The sequence below is a fragment of the Ambystoma mexicanum genome, chromosome 13 (genome assembly GCF_040938575.1).
Source record: "Ambystoma mexicanum isolate Mex_15411 chromosome 13, UKY_AmexF1_1, whole genome shotgun sequence".
Taxonomy (NCBI): domain Eukaryota; kingdom Metazoa; phylum Chordata; class Amphibia; order Caudata; family Ambystomatidae; genus Ambystoma; species Ambystoma mexicanum.
In genome coordinates this window covers 712148270-712165869 of record NC_090938.1, presented here as the reverse complement: position 1 = coordinate 712165869, position 17600 = coordinate 712148270, and the positions used below count along the sequence as shown (strand labels likewise).

The 17600-nt window shown below is 46.0% G+C and overlaps 1 protein-coding gene across 1 annotated transcript in view; it reads right to left on the bottom strand.

The window, feature by feature from the left end:
• The window catches only part of LOC138521768 (E3 ubiquitin-protein ligase TRIM39-like), a 404627-nt gene that overhangs the window by 119960 nt on the left and 267067 nt on the right, over positions 1-17600 (bottom strand). The gene's annotated exons all lie outside the window — the stretch shown is intronic.

Below are 17600 nucleotides of genomic sequence, written 5' to 3'. Positions count from 1 at the left end.
AGCTGCAGCTTTCCTGCTATGGTCTCCGGTCCGCGTCCTCCGAGTCCCGGCACTAATGAAGGGAAAGCCACCCAGCGGTAGACTTTGTTTACTACAGCTGGCTGGCTTTTTCTTCATTAGTGCCGCAAAAGCAAAAGCCAGCACAGGAGAGCCTCCATTTCACAAAATGTCGGTGCCCCTGTGCTTGCTTTTTCGAATTTTGAGCTTGAATAGCTCAAAATTTTACATAGGAAGTTTTAAAACGGAGGATGCTAGTATTTTTTTTATGTGGCCTTTCTATTTTTTAAATAAAAATTTTTACTAGACCATCCCTTTAAATATTTTAAAGATTTTCCTTGGCCTACCTCCCGGAGAAATCTCAGTTGTAGCCTCTTTTAAATAAAGTGACCACGCCTGGCTCAAAGCTGCGCAAACAAGGTGGTCAGACTGTGTAGGCGAGCCGTCGCAGGGAGAGTCGTACAAATTGGGAGGCACACATGTGGAAGAATTAGTCAATTCAAAAGGGAAAAGCCAAGTCACGTACTCCACCTACTTGGTTTGTCTTCAGCAACAACACAGCCTCAATGCTATGCAGGGAGTGTTCCCGAAAGGTGGTTTCTCAATTATTCACCAATAACCAGCGTTATTGAGAGATGTGTGTGTGAGTGACGCAGTTTTTAGGAGGATTTTGTCTTTGATAGAGAGCCAATTATTCTGTTGGCCATGTGCTGTGATATGATCACTTCTGGAGATGCCCAATGCCGCTCAGAGTTTGCAATTTGCTGCTGGTGGCTTTGCAGGACCCAAGATAAAGAGCATTGCAATAGTCCAGGCGGGACAATATGAGGGCTCTAGCGAGGGTCAGGCAGCTAGTGTCGGACAGAAAGGGTTTGGCTGCACGGATCAATTTACACGTGTAAGCCGTGGAGGAAGCTAGGGAGTTCCCCTGTCAGTTGAAAGAGAAGTTAAAATCCAAATAGAAGCCTAGCGTTTTAACCTCTTGTCCTACTTTGATGCAATTGCCATCAATTGTAAAAGAGGAATAGACAGGGCCTAATTTCTTTAAACTGGAGGTAGTGCCCAGGATGATAAGTTCAGTTTTATCATCATTCAGGCATAGTCCATGGGAGGCCATCCATGCCTGGATGATGATGTACACTCTATTCACCAAGGCCAAATCCTTTCCATAATCCCCAGAAAGCGGGAGGAGGATCTGGGTATCATCTGCGTAGTTGGTGTAGTTGATACCAAGATGATCCAGATCGAAAGGGGGCTTGGTAAATATATTGTACAGTGTGGGGGAGACACAAGAGCCCTGTGGCACACCACACGTGATAGGTATGGGGTCTGCTGCTGCTGTAGGTGAAAAAACCCTCATGGCTCTGCCGTTAAGGAATGATCTAATCCATGTGATGGCCTCAACTGAGAAGTGAACTGATGTGTTGAGGTGGGTGCATAGAACGGAGTGGTCAACCAGGTCGAATGCTGCAGAGAGGTCTAGGAGGAGGAGTAAGGCAGCTTGGCCATTGTCTCTGAGCTTATCGATCTGTGTTTTAAAGGTCAATAAGAGCAGTCTCAGTTGTGTGTTGAGGACGGAAGCCCGATTGCCTAGCTCCTAGTAGGTGATGTTCTTCCAAGTACTTCTGTATTTGTATGTAGGCAACCTTATCCAGGATTTTTAGAAGGAAAGGTACGGTTGTTATAGGTCTATAATTTGTAGGCGTAGCTGGGTAAAGTGTGGGTTTTTTTTAGTAGCGGAAGTACGCAAGATTGTTTTAAATTGGTAGGGATGGAGCCGGTGGTGTTAATTAACTTCGTGATAAAGGGGAGAGGTCGCGGGCAGCGTCCTTAATGAGCTGAGCAGGGCACAGATCTCCCTGACAGTTGGAAGGTTTCAGTGACAGGATGATTTTTCTTCTACTTCAAGTGTGGTGACTTTAGAGAAGTTGAAGCGGGTGGTTTCCATGGAAATAGGCTCCTCAGTCGGTTTGGCAGGGAGGGGGGTCATTCAAGGAGGCTTTTTTACAGGAGATTTTATTTTGCAGGGTAGCAATTTCTGAGCACCAGTTTTTATCTTTAGTACAAGCATCTGGTGGTGCTAAAGAGGTTTCTACTTTGAGGATGGAGAATAATTCCTTCATGTTTGATTTAGCTTGATTTAGGTCAATTTGAGTTTATTAGTTGCTGTAAGGCATTTTTTCCAGGTGGCCTCGCAGTTTCTTTTTTGCTGCCTTAAATTTTTTAGAAATGGTGTATACCATTTGTTCATGTGCATTTTGGGTTTACTTGGTCTGAGTTTGAGGGGGGCGATAAGGTCTAGCGAGGTGGACATAATTTTATTGTATTCTTCGACCAGAGTCTCAGGATCTGAGTTGTCAGGGAGTGTGTTGAGTGTGGGGAGTAGGTTCGGGATAAGTCTCTTCAGTGCTACTCTATTTCTCGTGAGCGTAGGTGGAGCCCTGGTGATCGGCAAGGGTAGGGGTCCGATAGTGGAAAGCATGAACGATACCAGATGATGGTCAGTCCAGGCTAACGGTGAAATGTCAGTGACATTAGCTAGACAGTTGTAGTCGGCCACCCAATAGAGTATTCTGCCTTTGGCATGTGTGAGTTCCGTACTTCTTTGGGTAAATCCTAATTCAGAAAGGGTATTAAGCGTAGTGCTGGCAAACTTGTCTTCCGGGTCATTGAAGCCCATATTAAGGTCCCCAAGGATGAGTACTTGAGTGGAACTTTTAAGGTTGCTGGATAGGATGATGTTAATGTCCTCATCAAATGTGCCTATTGGGCCTGGAGGGCGATAGATCAAGTGGATGTTGAGGGTTTGGGCATTAGTAAGTGGAACTGTAACTGAGAGTAATTTGCATGAGAGGACGGTGATAGGGGTAGCTAATCTCATAGTAAGACTACATTTATGGATATTAGCAACACCCGCTCCTCTGGAGTTGTGTCTGTCTTGTCTCAAGATGGAATAATTATCTGGGACTGCAAGCATGAGCATAGGGCCTGCTGCCGGATGTAGCCAAGTCTCTGTGATAGCAAGGAAGTCGAGATCTTCGAGGGTCAGGTCTGCAATTTCTGTTGCATGAGCTACTAATGATCTGGCGTTGATCACGGCTCCCTTGATTTGGGGACTCGCGGTAGTAGTTGTGGTGTTGGGAGGGTGGTCTTGTATGGTTTCAGGTTTGCTCTGAATAGGGGGACTGTGTGGAGGTTTGGAGTCGGAATTCTGAGAAGAGTTAGGTTTTAGTGTAGTTAGGCATGGCCAGACTGTCGTCGTCCTTAGTCTCTGTATAGTAGGCATAGTGCATAGAGTGGGCGAGATGCTCATACATTTTAGCTAATCTAGCTCTGAGTCTTAAATTCATGTCAATAGTAGGGTAGGGGAAGCAAGTAGGTGGTGTTGGATGAGAGTCATTTATATGTAGAAGTGAGCTACTAGATGACTTGTTAGGTTTAGACGAGTACATAGAGATAGGTGAGTGAGGTGACATGCTAAACAGTGCAATGTTATTTATAAGGATCAGGAGGCAGGCAAGCTGGCTAGTGACCAGGGGAGACAGGCCAACCATTTAAATAAACTAACACCTGTGCTATAATTACTTCGCATAACGCTTAGGAAAGGTGCTCAGGCCTAGACCGATGCAGGATTGGGTTCTCCCTAAACAAAATGGGTCATGGTAAACCCTTGAGGTGGGATGAGGCACAGATGGCTCAGGCCACATAGAAATCAGTGGTGCAGGCTGGAGAGCGTCAGGTGATTATAAACAAGGCTAAGTATGGGCATCCCAAGGCAGCATATAAATAGTAAGCTGAAATAGGCTGGATTCAGCACAGGCACGGTGCAATGAACTAAGGATAAGCACAATAGGCTGCAATTAGGGCAATTCGGGATGGTCACATGAGGATAGTGTTGACAGGCACACAGGTGGCAATACAGCAATAATTACAGTGCCTAGATTCAATTATCCAAAAAAGGCTGTTTGAGTGAGGTGTGCTATATAAGCACAAGTGTGCATGGTTATGATACAGAAGCAGCTTCAATTACATGGGATAGGATGTGCCAGGTATGCAATGCAGACCGGAAGCAGGTTTAAGAATAGGCATGGGAGAGGGTAATGGGAAGTTAGCAAGTACCGGCATGCGTTAGAGGAGCTCCGTTGCTCTTTCAAAAGCATATGCACTCAGCTATAGTGTCAAGAAGGTGCTAGCCTACCAATGGACTTTAAACAACACAGGTGGCAGCTCTGGGTAACAGTTTTGAGGCAAGTCTCATTAGGGTGATGCAACAAGGGTACTGGTACATCGAGTCATAAGGGGCATTAGAGTGTCACTCTACCAGTCTCACCTTGCATTGGTCGGTATTGGCATCAGATGGTCCCAGGCAGACAGAGCACAGCCAATCCAGTCAGGCCTGTGTACGAGGCCTCTAGTGGGTGATGGTCGTGGGTGCGGGGCGGCCATCTTGGAGGGGGGACAGCCACGTGGCAGCAGAGGCGGAGGCGCCTTGCTACGGTTAAGAGTGGCCAGTAGGATTTCGTTATTCAGCAAAAAGTGGTTAAAATGCTATTTATTTGTAAAATTACAGTAAATAGCGAGAAATAGTGACGGAATGCCACACGGACGTCTGGGGAGGCAGCTGGATAAGTGTCCTGGGGCTAGGTCAGCATCAAGCAGTATGCCGGTAGAGGTGGCGTTGCTCGGGCAGCTCGAAGCCTCAGCTACGAGCGCCTGCTCTGCAGAGGATGGTCTGTTGGTCTGAGGAGTGATTGCTGGTAAAGGCTAAAGGGTACTTACACAGGCACGGTCTGCGGCTCGACAGGCCTGTGCCTTATTTGGGTGCCCTAGTGCCAGTAATGGCAGTAGGCCTGCCCAGCACCACGCAGGGGAACGCAGACCGCACCAGGCATGTTGCAGCCTGGCTGTGCCTCACTGGCGAGTAGCGCCATGGCCCCCTAGGGACTAAGCTAGAGCCCTGTCCCCGGCTTATCACTCCCCCCCCCCCCCCCCATCTGCTTTCTTGCTGCTTTTCAATAGCAAGCCTCCTGCCTCGACACAGCGGTGAATAAATGCCCGTGAATTGCATTTTATGCCAGGTTAACAGTTCTAACGCTAGTTCGTGTTATGCTGCATGTCATGTAGATGGTAAAAGAAACACGTGTCTTGCAGCTCTGCCCGTTGGAGGGTGGGGGGAGGGACAGCTAGCGTCTGGAAAGGATGCTTTTTGTAACATAACGTCCATCCCCTTTGACAGTGTTATGTCAGGGAAATATTTTCAAATGTACATACATGACAATGCTGTACATGTTGCAGGTTCCCCTTTAAGAAATAGCAAAAGAAGCCTTGCCCATCCTCAAACACCATGCACACATCATCCGGGTAGCAGAGCTAACTTCTTAGACCCAGTCAGCTTTCACGCAGAAAACAGAACGCTGAATCCATCTAGGCAGCATGCATGGACCGGCGAAGCAGTTCAGGGGTGAGGGGGGGTGCTCTGGCTCTCCGTCCTGTCATGTGGCACGGTGTCCTTATGGGTGAACTGTGGGTTCAAACACAAGGAGGTGGACTGTTTTGCTTCCCGCGCAGACTGTGCCGACTTCAGAAGACTCTGCCCCACCCAGATATGTCCAATGCTGTCACAACATCCACAGACAGCCTGCACCCTTCAGAAATGTATTTTTTTTTTTAAAAAAAGGCACAAAACATGCTTTTTAATTGAATTCTTGGTTAATATGCAGGGGTGCGGAAACCCCACAGCCCCACCAACATTCCCTCACTTTAATACCCCAGACCCTCTTTTTATAAAAACGTGCAAAATTTGTTCAAGAAATTTGGCGTTTTCTACCGCGTTTTGATGCGATACCTTATAGAATGGTGCAAGACATTTTTTCTGTAAAGGTCTGAACTTAGTATTGTATACAGATTTTTGATAATTGTGTAATGTTGATGTACGTACTACGGCTAAAAAGTTCACAATATTGTTACATAATCTATGCGATTTATGTTCGCCTGACACTGTAGCACTTTGATATATCAGTATTGTATAGGGCTATTCGCTCTATGCAGATGGATGTTGGGAGGTTGATGCAACCAGAAGTTGTTCCTTTAAATGAATTTGTATTAAATAAATGAAATTTGATGGTTCATCATTGTGCTATTGGTGGGAGCAGAATGATAGATAGTCGTGTGTTCTGTGGTAGTCCTGCAATGCACATGAAACTCCACATCAACCCGATGTAGTTTTGAGGTCTTCACACATTGGTCCAAGGTGGGAAGTTTAGGCTCCTCCGCCTTGACAGAAGGCAGCTGGCCTGCACTTTGGGGAGGAAGGTCAGGGAAGGTGGTTCAACAATGCCCAATGCTTCTATGAGATGAGAGGCCATACAACACATTTTACAGGCTGTTCTCTAGGCTCCAGTCTGCCTCCAAGTACCAGGGTCCTCAGCTGGTCACCAGTCAGCCCAACCAGTGCGATTGCCACACCACATGCTTATTCCCAGGGTGTCCCCACCTTTTTACATCCAGCACTTAGTATTTGCTGACTCACGACCGTTGCATGCTAGTTTCTCCTCTCCACATCCCCTTGAATTAGGGGGTTTGTCCCTTCTAGACGCCACCACCTCCACATTTCTCTCCGCCTCCTTCAGTGAAATTCTCTACTTCTGTTTAGTTCCTGCAACCACAAGCTCCTTCTCCAGACCCTCATCAGCTCCTCCACCTCTTACCAGCTTCACAGCGTTCTGCCACATCAGCTCAGTTCTTCCTTCCACCTGCTCAACTCTTCTTCCCACCTACAGGGACATCATTTAGGGGTCACCAGAGGTCTCTTGCGACCTCAAAAAAACAATGTTTTTTGTAATGGAAGCTCCCGGGATGTGGCCAGCACCATAGCACCATGTGGCTCTTTACTTCTGGAGTGGCTGGCTTTCTTGTTCAGGCCCCTTAAAAGAAAGAAGTAAAATAAGAACAGGAGTGCCACAAGTCTAACTTTCAGCACTGATCCTAAATAAGAAAGAATAGGAATAACAAATAATTTGTCTTTCTGGAATTCTATACAATAATTGCTACTCATTAAAGGTTTATTTCAGGCACACTTCAGGGGGTGAGTCACTGATTTAGTCTGTTCTTAAAAGCCTCAACTCAGCCTTTCATCCTTCTGAGGTCAATAAAGGAGTACCAACACAGGTTCTGTGATATTGGGTGCATATTTTTTTCTATATAAAGTGCTTAAGCGTAAGTGCTAAATAATAACACATCATTAGGTCATGGACACCTGCTTGCATTCGCAGTAATTTGGTAATATGGGCCTATACACACTGGTCTTAATGATACAAATGGTGATACATTCTTGTATAAAATGTACATATCATTATAGGGATATCGTAACCATATTTTTTTGTAGTGTACAATGCTATGTGATGTCACTTCCTGTTTTGTCAACGTGTGAACGGTCGTGTTCTATCACTTCGAGGTGGGGGTCAAATTACATCACTTCCTGTGATGTCATCAGGGGGTCAAGGGTCGTGTGATGGTCACTTCTGCTACCCCTGGCATTTTGGTGAAATGACATCCCTGCCCACCTACCCCTCTGCTGCTTGCCATTTCCTCCTTAGCAGCCTAAACGCCAGTATTCTGCCTCCTTTCAGCCACTCCATTCCCACCACCTCTGAATAACCATCCACTTCTAACACTCACATTTACCCTTTTACATGACCTGTGTTATATAAGACCTTCACCTCTTCCTCTGGGCCAGTCTCCCTGCAATGCATCTGGGATTAATGGTTTCTGGATTGCGTCACATTAATGGTGCATTACCTAACTGTCAGGATTTGGACAGCTGTCAGAGCATGCACACAGTTTGGCGGAGCTCCTTTATGCCTGAAGAAATCCTGGTGAAATCATGCCTTCAAGAGGAAAAGCGCACAATCGTGGTAATCCCCCCAACCTGGGAACCTGGAATAGCATGAGCAAGTCGGATCCGGTGGGGAATACTGCCCCAGAGAACCGCGAGCGGCGGAGCCAACAATGCAGAGGACCCGGAGAAAAGATTGCCGTTGGGGGCCAGGCAGCGAAGAGCTGACTACCGCTGGTGGCTTCTAGAGTGGGGAAAGAGCGGCAGTTGTTGACAGACACCCGACCAGACCAGGTCGGGAGCGCAGTCGAGAACAGCAGTGATGGATGCTGCGCCCTGTGCGAGGCACACTGAACCACCGGACCCAGTGAGTGACAGCAGCGGGGCCGGCGGATGCAAGGTAGGACGACGGCCAGTGTTCACTCGAGGGTATCTGGGCGCAACAAGATAATTCAGTTTTACAATATTGTACAGTACAGGTCAGGTAAGATAGCAGATTTACAATACATGGTTACAGGTAAAGTACAATAATGGCACACAGAGTTTAGGCACACAGAAGATGCGTTCAAATGTCATTAGAGACCAACCAACTTTTTGTGCTTTTCCTAAAGCTTAGGAAAAATTGGTCAATTCGGAGATGCAAAGGTAATGCATTCCAATATTGGGTGGGCAAAACTGGGAAGCTGCCCCCGCCCCCCTGCTCTTTTCAAATTGAAACTTGGTGTTATAATGCAGCAGGATTGGTCAGATCTCGTGCAGTGAGCTGAAGATTTACAGGTGATTTTTTCTTGCAGGAACAGGGGGCAGCGCTGTTTAGACATTAATGGGTGATGGATACAAGTTTGAATAGAATCCTGTCTGATGGATAACCATTTAGTTTCTCTTCTGGCCGCAGAGATATGTTCTCTATTTGGAATGCTGAGTGCAGCTCTCAGTGCCTTGTTTTGTAATATTTGTAATTTGTTGGTAGTCTGTTTACTGGCTATGCATATAGGGTGTTGCAATAGTCGATTTGTGACAATATTAAAGCTCTCGCTAGGGTAGTACAACTCTTGGTGGATAGGTAGAATTTGCAAGCCCGGATCAGATTGCATGTCTATGCCGTTGCGGGAGACGTGGCTTTGACTTGCTTGCCCATGTTTACAGTGGCATCTAAGTAGAAGCCTAAAGTTTTGGTCTCTTTAGCTACATTGATGCCATCAATGTAGAATGCATTGTACTTAGCGTCATGTTTATTAAGGTGGACTGAAGTGCCTAGGATTAGGATTTCAGTCTCATCTTTCAGACATAATCCATGGACTGCCATCCATTCCTGAAGGATTTGGTACATTTTGTTCAAGTGGGCGAGGTCTAGGTCATAATTGCCCGAGTGTGGTAGGAGTATCAGAGTATCATCTGTGTAGTTGGTTTAGATGATCCCTAGCTGGGCCAGTTTGTCAAATAGGGGCTTTGTATACATGTTGTACATAGTGGGGGACACATACCCCACATGTAATAGAGGATGGGTCAGCAGCTGCAGACAGGAGAAAACCCTCAGACCTATTAAACAATTAAATCCAATCTGAGGCTTCCTTAGAAAAATTGCCCACAGTGGACAGATGCTTGCAGAGGATGGAGTGATCCAACAAATCGAAGGCAGCTGAGAGATCTAGTAAAAGGCGCAGGACACATTGCCTTTTGTCCTCAAGTGAGTAAATTTGCATTTTTAAGTCAATCAGTACAGTTTCAGTCCCATGAAGGGGGTCTAAAGCCTGATTGTCTTAATGCTAGGAGGTTGTTAGACTCCAAGTAATGCTGGATCTGGAAGTAAGCCGCCTTATCTAAAAGTTTAAGGAGGAAAGGGACTGTGGTGATAGGCCTGTAGTTAGTGGAGATGGTCAGGTCTAATGAGGCTTTCTTTAACAGGGGAAGGACCCAGGCGTCCTTGAGGTTCGTTGGGACTTTGCAAGTGCGGAATTATGCATTTATTAGTTGTGTTGAAAGGGGCGAGGTCTCTAGCGGCTTCTTTAATTATTTGTGCTGGGCAAGAGTTGCCTTGGCAATTAGACTGCTTGAGAGATTCTACAATTTTTTCTACCTCAACGGGAGAAATGTGTGCAAATTTAAGTTCAGGAGTGCTAATAGTGCAATTAGGCGCTTCTGAGTCCAAATCAGGTTTGGATATATTAAGTGTTTTGGCTTAGATTCTGTTTAGGTGGGTGGTGATTTTATTTAAAAGGGCAGTTTGTATATCTGTACACCATGCCTTGTTCTTGATACAGGGCTCTTGAGGAACTACCAGGGATTCCAGTTCCAAGGATCACAGAGTTCCTTTGTGCTGGAACTTGCTTTATTGATCCTGTCATTGTATGTTCCTCTTGGTCTGTGTGATTTCGAATTTATATTTGTTCGTTAATTCAGTTAAATTAGATTTGTTTTCTTTGGACGGAAGATTTCTCCATAAAACCTCTAATTTTCTTTTTTCCACTCGCATACTTTAGTTGGGTGGGGGAGGGGGGGAGGGGAGAACCAGGTGGAGATGAGCTTTTGGTTTTCTTTTGTGCAATTTGAGTGGCGCAATGGTATCTAGTGCGGAGATCATTGTGGCGTTGTATATATTGACTAGCTCAGCTGTTTCTGGAGATGCGTTCAAGGTTGGTAATAGTAGGTGCATGAGCTTGTCGGTGGTTATGTTTCGTTTACTCCTCGTAAGGATAGTAGGTGCTATCTGATTTTGGTGACTGTTCGTTTGGTGTGAATGGTGAAGGAAATAAGATTGTGACTGGTCCAAGATAAAGGTTGGATGGACAAAATAGTCACCTCTGCCTTAAGGGCGGTAACCAAGTCTAAAATTCAGCCCTTCACATGCATAGATTGGATGACACTTTGCGTGAAGCCAAGTTCAGTAAGGATGTTGGATAGAGCCTTAGCCTGTTGGTTGCTGGGGACATGGGTTTGGTGTTTTCTGAAAGTAGGGTGAAGACACCTTCAAAGGAGCAGATAGGTCCTGAAGGTCTTTATATTAAGTGAATAGTTTGGGTGCTTGTCTTAGATGTGGAAAGTTTAACTAAGTAGTTCACAAGACTTGCTGGTAGTAGAACTACTTACTCTAAGCCCTAGATTTGACTTGGCAATGGAGGCGACAACGCCCCCTTTCGAAGTAACTGTCCGCTCTCAATAGTGTAGTAATGGCCAGGAGGAAGGAGGGTCCTGCAGCCACATGTAAATAACCAGGTCTCAGACACGGCTATGAAATCTAAGTCGCCTATATTGATAAGATCAGCTAGGTCTGTGGCATGGGCCATCAGCGATCTATAGTTGATTAAGACGCCTTTTAGTAGAGGGCTGGTTACGTCATGAGGATTAGTTGGAGTAATTTTTGGGTTTGCTCTTTTTATTATTGGGTGATATCTTTAAATTCAAGTGGTTACTCATTAGGAGTGCTTGGGTTAGCTTGCTCTTTGGGCTGTGGTGAGAGGTGTCTGGAGCCAAGAGGGCTGTTGGACTTGGAAGTGGCAATTGGAACCTTGGACTGTGGTGGTGTAAATGCTCTGGGGTCGGAGAGCGGTGAGACTGAGTACTGAAATGAGCCCCCCCCCCCCCAGTGAGGAAACTGGAGGAAGGGATGTGCAATTGGCTCTTGGTGGTGGAATTAGATGGGGAAGCGGCTAGAGGGAGGCAAGTGGGGGATAGACTGGGCCAGGGTTGGTGGACCAATCAAATTTTGACAGTAGCAAACGAGATGTATGGCTGCATGGGGAAGGGGACAAAGCCGGAACATTACTGGCCTGGTTAATAGATCGAAACGTTCATGCCACACTATTACCCAAATATGGGCTGGAACCAATGGGTACCCAAGAGCAAAATAAGGTGTTTCAGGAGTTTTATAGGGCACTATATACCAGTGACGAAATGTATGTGGAGGACGATGCGGACAAGTTGCTCCGTACGATCCAATGCCATTTCTAGGGGAAGACCGGAGGGAAGAACTGAGGGCCCGATAGATGGAGACCTACGTTGGGCATTGCGAACAATGAAGGGTACGGCCCCGGGTAGTGATGGGCTCCCATTAGAATTGTATTGCAAATATATAGATCTCCTGGCCCCAAGGCTCAAGGTGTATGAGGTATTTGAGAACGGTATCCTTCCGGAATCCATGAGGGAAGCGATTAGACCTCTCCTGCTAAAGATGGCGAAGGACCCCATTGGACTGCATATTGTATTGTCCCATTTCATTGTTGAACATAGATGGGAACATTTTGGATAAGATTTTGAGGAGTAGACTGTTGGGAGTGGCTGCATAATTGGTGCACCCAGACAAGGGCCGATTTATTGGGGGAGGAACATAAGGAAGATTGGTTGACTGCATCACATAAGGGACCAGGTCAAAACCCAGGAGGAGGAAATGGCATTGGCCTCTTTCAATGCCATGAAGGCATTCGGTTCCCTAGAATGGACTTGGCTATTCCGGGTGCTGGAAAAGTATGTGTTTGGTACAAATATTGGTAGATGGCTGGGCCTATTTATTATACAATGGACCATGGGCAGGACCAACAATTGGGTCGGACGGTGGGACCGCTAGTGGGGTATATACGACAAGGGATGGGAGGCCAGGATTCTAGTGGGGGGGTGGGTGAGCCACATTATGTCTCTCTATGCGGGCAAGCCACAGGATAATCTCCCAATGGTGCTGGGGAATTCTTTTTAAAATCAGGATTTCAGAAAAATAAGACGTCTCTACTGTTCAAGTTAGGAGGACTTGGACAGTAAAGGGACCTGTCGGACTGGGGGATAAGATGGGCGACAAACATTTAAATACTTGGGTATCTGAATATTTCATGTAATGGAGGAAAATGTGTACATAAGGAGAGGGCACCATCTAAAATAGGGGAGACTGTACAGTTTTGGAAACGGTTGCCCCTCTTCCCCCATGGGAAGGGTAGCAATATGTAAAATGGTGCTACTCCCGAGACTGCTTCACTACTTAATAACCATACGTGATAAAAAAAAGGTTATGTTGGATGGTAGAATCTGGGAATTACTGTGGAACACGGTAAGGAAGGTATCACTGGCGACGCAACGACAACCAAGACTGGAGTGTGGCCTCGTTTTACTGGACTATGAGGGTTATTTTATAACAGCACAACTGCAAATGGTGTTGGAATGAGGGCATCTAGGTGGAGAGGCTCTGAAAATGTTGGTGGGGAGTCTACAGACACCGAGTGGGGGTGGAACTGTTGTGGGACTCGGTGTGAAACAAGGGGATGACAAATGTGTTCCAGGCGGTCAGAGAAGTGTGGTGAAAGTATATTCAGAAGAGGTGACCTAAGGGATTGTATAGTGGGGCCTTGCCCTGGAGTTCACACCAAAATGATGGCAGGCTATCAGTAGGGTTGGGGCACAGAGGTTCTGGGGAAAGGGTTGCTGTGTGGTGGGGACCTTTGAGGGAGGCAACCCTTGTGAACCAGTGTGAGCGGTCTAGCTTCCAGACAAGTGATTGGCCCAAAGGCAGTACAACAATCCCACCCGGGAGTTTGTTTGGAGCTCAGCTGGGATGCTACCTTCCCTGGCTGCCGTCTAATGAGATCAAACTACATGTTATGGTCGACCAGTAACTACGAAAGCAGCCACACATTTTTTCTGTGCAATCCTGTGAACCTGCAATAGTGCAAAATCCTGAAGTTGCTACAGCTGTGACACTTAAGAAAAGTATTTTGGCGTAGCACTCTACCCTCTCATTGTAAAACCCAGAATGTCCACAGACAGCTTTGTTCCCAACCAGACTGGAGCAAGTAGGGTCTTTCAGCCTCACGCACCTGCTAAATTCATTTTATTTGAGGGGCAGAGGCATGTCCTTCCTACAAGTGCATAGGACCCTGCCACCATTTAAGTTTGTTGCATGCATACTATTACCATCTCATGTATAGTAGTACTGTGGAAGCAAGTGTCTCAGCTCCTACCCTCCCCAGCTTACTTCAGATTTCTCCCAAAAGAGTAGATCAACAAGCAGAGGGCGTTTGCACCTTAACGTTACCATTTTTTGGGTACACTCCTATGCACCCCTTTACTGCAAGTTGACAATTTTACAACTACAGTGGCCAAAATGGCCAAACTGCCAATTAGACGATTGGTTTTGGCTCACCGACTGTTGGCCTTCCTCCTGGGTAGGGGTAGAAGTATAAAAGTATCATATGGTAATTTTCTTCTCTGCTCTGGCCAGAGCTTGGAAAGTAGCTTTTCTGTGAATGAACGGATTTGGAATGGTGGGCAGCAGACCGTGCCATTACACATTCCAAGCCTGAATGATGCCATGGCTGTACCAGGAAGACCACTCACTTTGAATGTTGCAGGTCCCCCCAAATATGTACGCTGGGCACACCTACCCCTCTTCCTCCCACCCCAAAGATCGGATATATCAGAAGGAAATCTGGAGCCATTTAAAAAGTAGACCACTGGAGCCAAGAATAAAAGCAAGAGAGGCAGCATGGATGCTTGGAAAACGATTGCATGGTGAAACTGCTAGTTCATCGGCCGTTCTTCCAAGGTGCCACCCTTCCTTGAGCTGGTTGATTTAATCAGTTTGACTCCCTGCATCGCTAGAGCCATTCTTCTAAGCTCAGAAGGGTTTTGGGGATGCAAGTGGTTCATCTCTGGATTGTTGACTTTTTGCTTGGAATTCCAGTACCCGTCTGAACTCTGCAGTCCACCCTCATGGGATCGGGACCTTTTAATTGTTAAGCTGCTGCTCTCTGCAAAACATGAGCCTTGCCGGGCATTGAGAACTTAGTCCTTGTGCTGCAGACTCTTTGCTTGTCGGTCGAAACCTTGTTCTCCATTGAGTGATCAGAACCAGAAGTCCATCATCAGCCCAAGTCTAGCCTGGTGGCCTTCAGACCCAGGTAATTGAGGGACACCAGAGCCACAGGACGCTGCCGTCAAAGTTGCCAAGCAGATCCCCATCTGCACCCACTATCCAGCAATGCTACAAACTACTGTCATTGTCCAACCTAATTGGACCTCGAGGGAAATGATCAGCATACCTAGGTCTCCTCCAGGTCCCAAAGAATTCCACAGGGTTAAAGTCCTGCTTAGGAGCCACCATTATGGGGATAGAAACACTATCTGGTTCCACCCTCGATGTCCAGGATTAGAATCTGCCCCTTTCCCAGACAAATATACTACAATTGAGCTAGTTTCCAATGGAAACCCTTTGACCAACTTAAAACTTGCTGAAAGACTCCAAAACCTGGTTTCCTAAAGCCTTGAACGTAGTGTGCTGGTCTGGACCTCTGTATGTGATAACTACTTCAACCCCATTAACACTTTAGCTCTTTACACTTATTGTATGGACATTAAGGTACTAGGTGTCCCAAATTGGGCACATTAACCGATTGTTTAGATTACTTTTACTATTCTACCTTAATTCAATGGTGCAATTCAATAAACAGGTATCCAGTGCTAGAGAACATAAATTAGAGAATGAATTCAATAAATAGAAAATACACCAATTAAAAAATATATTTATGAGGGATAAGGGGTTAAATCTGGTGGGGAGGGGGTTAGGGCAGGGAAACTCTCCAAAATAAAAAATACAGTATTATTTTGGTATGTTCCATTTGATAAAAATTCATTCACTTTGATTGTTTTATCACAAACGGCATCAATACTCACCTTTGCGGAAAACCTGTTGGACACTCTGCATGTTACCTGTACTTTACACCAAGCTCCCGATCTCCTTAGTGCAAGCCTTCCTGCTCAGCTGCTCCAAGTGAGTTTGGTTAGATGTTTTTGTTGAACCTTGCATGGCCACAAAGATTAGCTTCCCTGCACCTGTAGTGCTTCTGAAAAGCCCTCCTAACAGCCACTCCCCTCAGGCCTCCTCCAAAACAGCACGCATGGTCTCTTCGCCATACTGACCAGTCAACCTTCTCAGAATTCAACGCTATGCACCCAGTTCCCATCCCTCAACACTCTCTGCTGGTTTCAAGAACATTAGTAAACTGCCAAAAAGTGAGTTCTACATAACGCTTGGAAGCCAAAACCTTCATTAGTAAAGCTTTCATTCTTGCAACTTAGGCATACTGTATTTTCATATCAGTTTTGCATAAGGGCCGTTGTTGAGAACACTCAAAAGGCACACTTGCTCTAAAACTGGATGCGCTCTTCATATCGGACCATCTGTAGGTTATCTAGTTTACAGTGGCGTACTAGGCTAACATTCACACTTACAATAAAACAACTTTCTTGCCATCAGGCCCGCAACTGTGTGAAGATCTTAAAGGCGTGGTCTAGTAAAATAGTAAACATTTTTATTGTCCCTATGGGTCGGCCATGTTTTTTTAAGCCTAAGTGGCTCAATTTTAGAAAACTTTCCTATGGACCTTACCCGAGTTTTCGTCCATTAAACGCACGCGAAAACCGGCACCAGGGAGCTGCCATTTTGTGATAATCCTATCACTTGCCGCATCGCCCTGGCTGACCCGCTTCTGCGGCACTAAATCAAATCCCCGCCCCCGAGCCTGACATTATCAAAACATTCATATTCCCCGCCTCTCTAGGTGACGTTTCTGTGCTGCGTAGGCAAACGCGCCCAGTCTTCTACGCAACTCCACACAGAACCCAGAAAGCAACACAGACCATCTCACAACACAGCGCGCCACAATTTGGAATATGAAACTGTACTTTAAAAACAAACAGCAACACGGTACATTTGGTAAAGTACATTTGACATTAAATGTTTAGAGACTATTCAGCAATTGCCATATGAACTCCGAAAGCTATTTATTTTCTTTTATCTGTATCCGCAAATCTGTAAAAGTTTATATTGAGTCACGCGCTGTTCCTTTATGGTACACAGGGTGTTGGTTTTTGTTAAAAGAAGCACTTTGGAAGCACGGTGAACCGCAAGGCTGTTCCATCAACTGGGCACTAGTCCATCGTAAAGGTTGATATGTTGCTTCTAGCCACTAGTACAGCGTAAGGGCATGTGGGCCCTTGGCGATCGTCCCATAAAATTGTCAGTGTGCTCCAGTTGTTCACACGAAGCTGCAGGTGTCTACTGTAAAAGCCATCTGCTGGTGTCTCAAACCGATGACAGTAGCAGAACGGGATCAAATAGCTGTTATGAAAACAAAAAAAATATTTTATTTATTACGGCCGATCAGAAACTATTTGCTTGCAAGGATAGTTCAATGGAGTATGTTCGGCTCTAAAATCAATGCGAAAAGTAACGCAATAAATCGAGGCCAACACACAATGAGAAACGACAGTTTGTTTACATGCGTGTGGAATGATATGATATGGCATTTGTAACACGCCTATACACAAGTGTTTCAAGGCGCGATGAGGCGGGGGGGGGGGAAACAAGGGCAGACAGACAACGATCCTACTAGGCCAGGTGTCTTTCAGATCGCGCAAGGGGAAGGGGGTAGGGGGGTAAAAGTGCTGTACATGTTTAGTAGAATACAAGATAAATAGGGCCAGCTGGTGGCAAGTGCAAGGTAAATGCCGGGAGATGGGGCTGAAGGATACAGAGACAGTTCCGTAGTGCAGGGAAAAGTGGCTGGGCCAAGGACCGAGATCGGTGAGACCTGTGGACCTGCATGCCCATGTGCCCACTACGAACACGTTTTCCTTGCTTTTCCTAGCTCTTCATTCATTCATTCATGAATCATTCATTAATTCCTCATTCCGGTATAAAAGCGTCTACAGATTTACTCACATAATATTTGAAATTTCCATTGTGTCTCTGCGTAATGCAGTCTGTAAATCCGACCGTGCTCTTGACAAC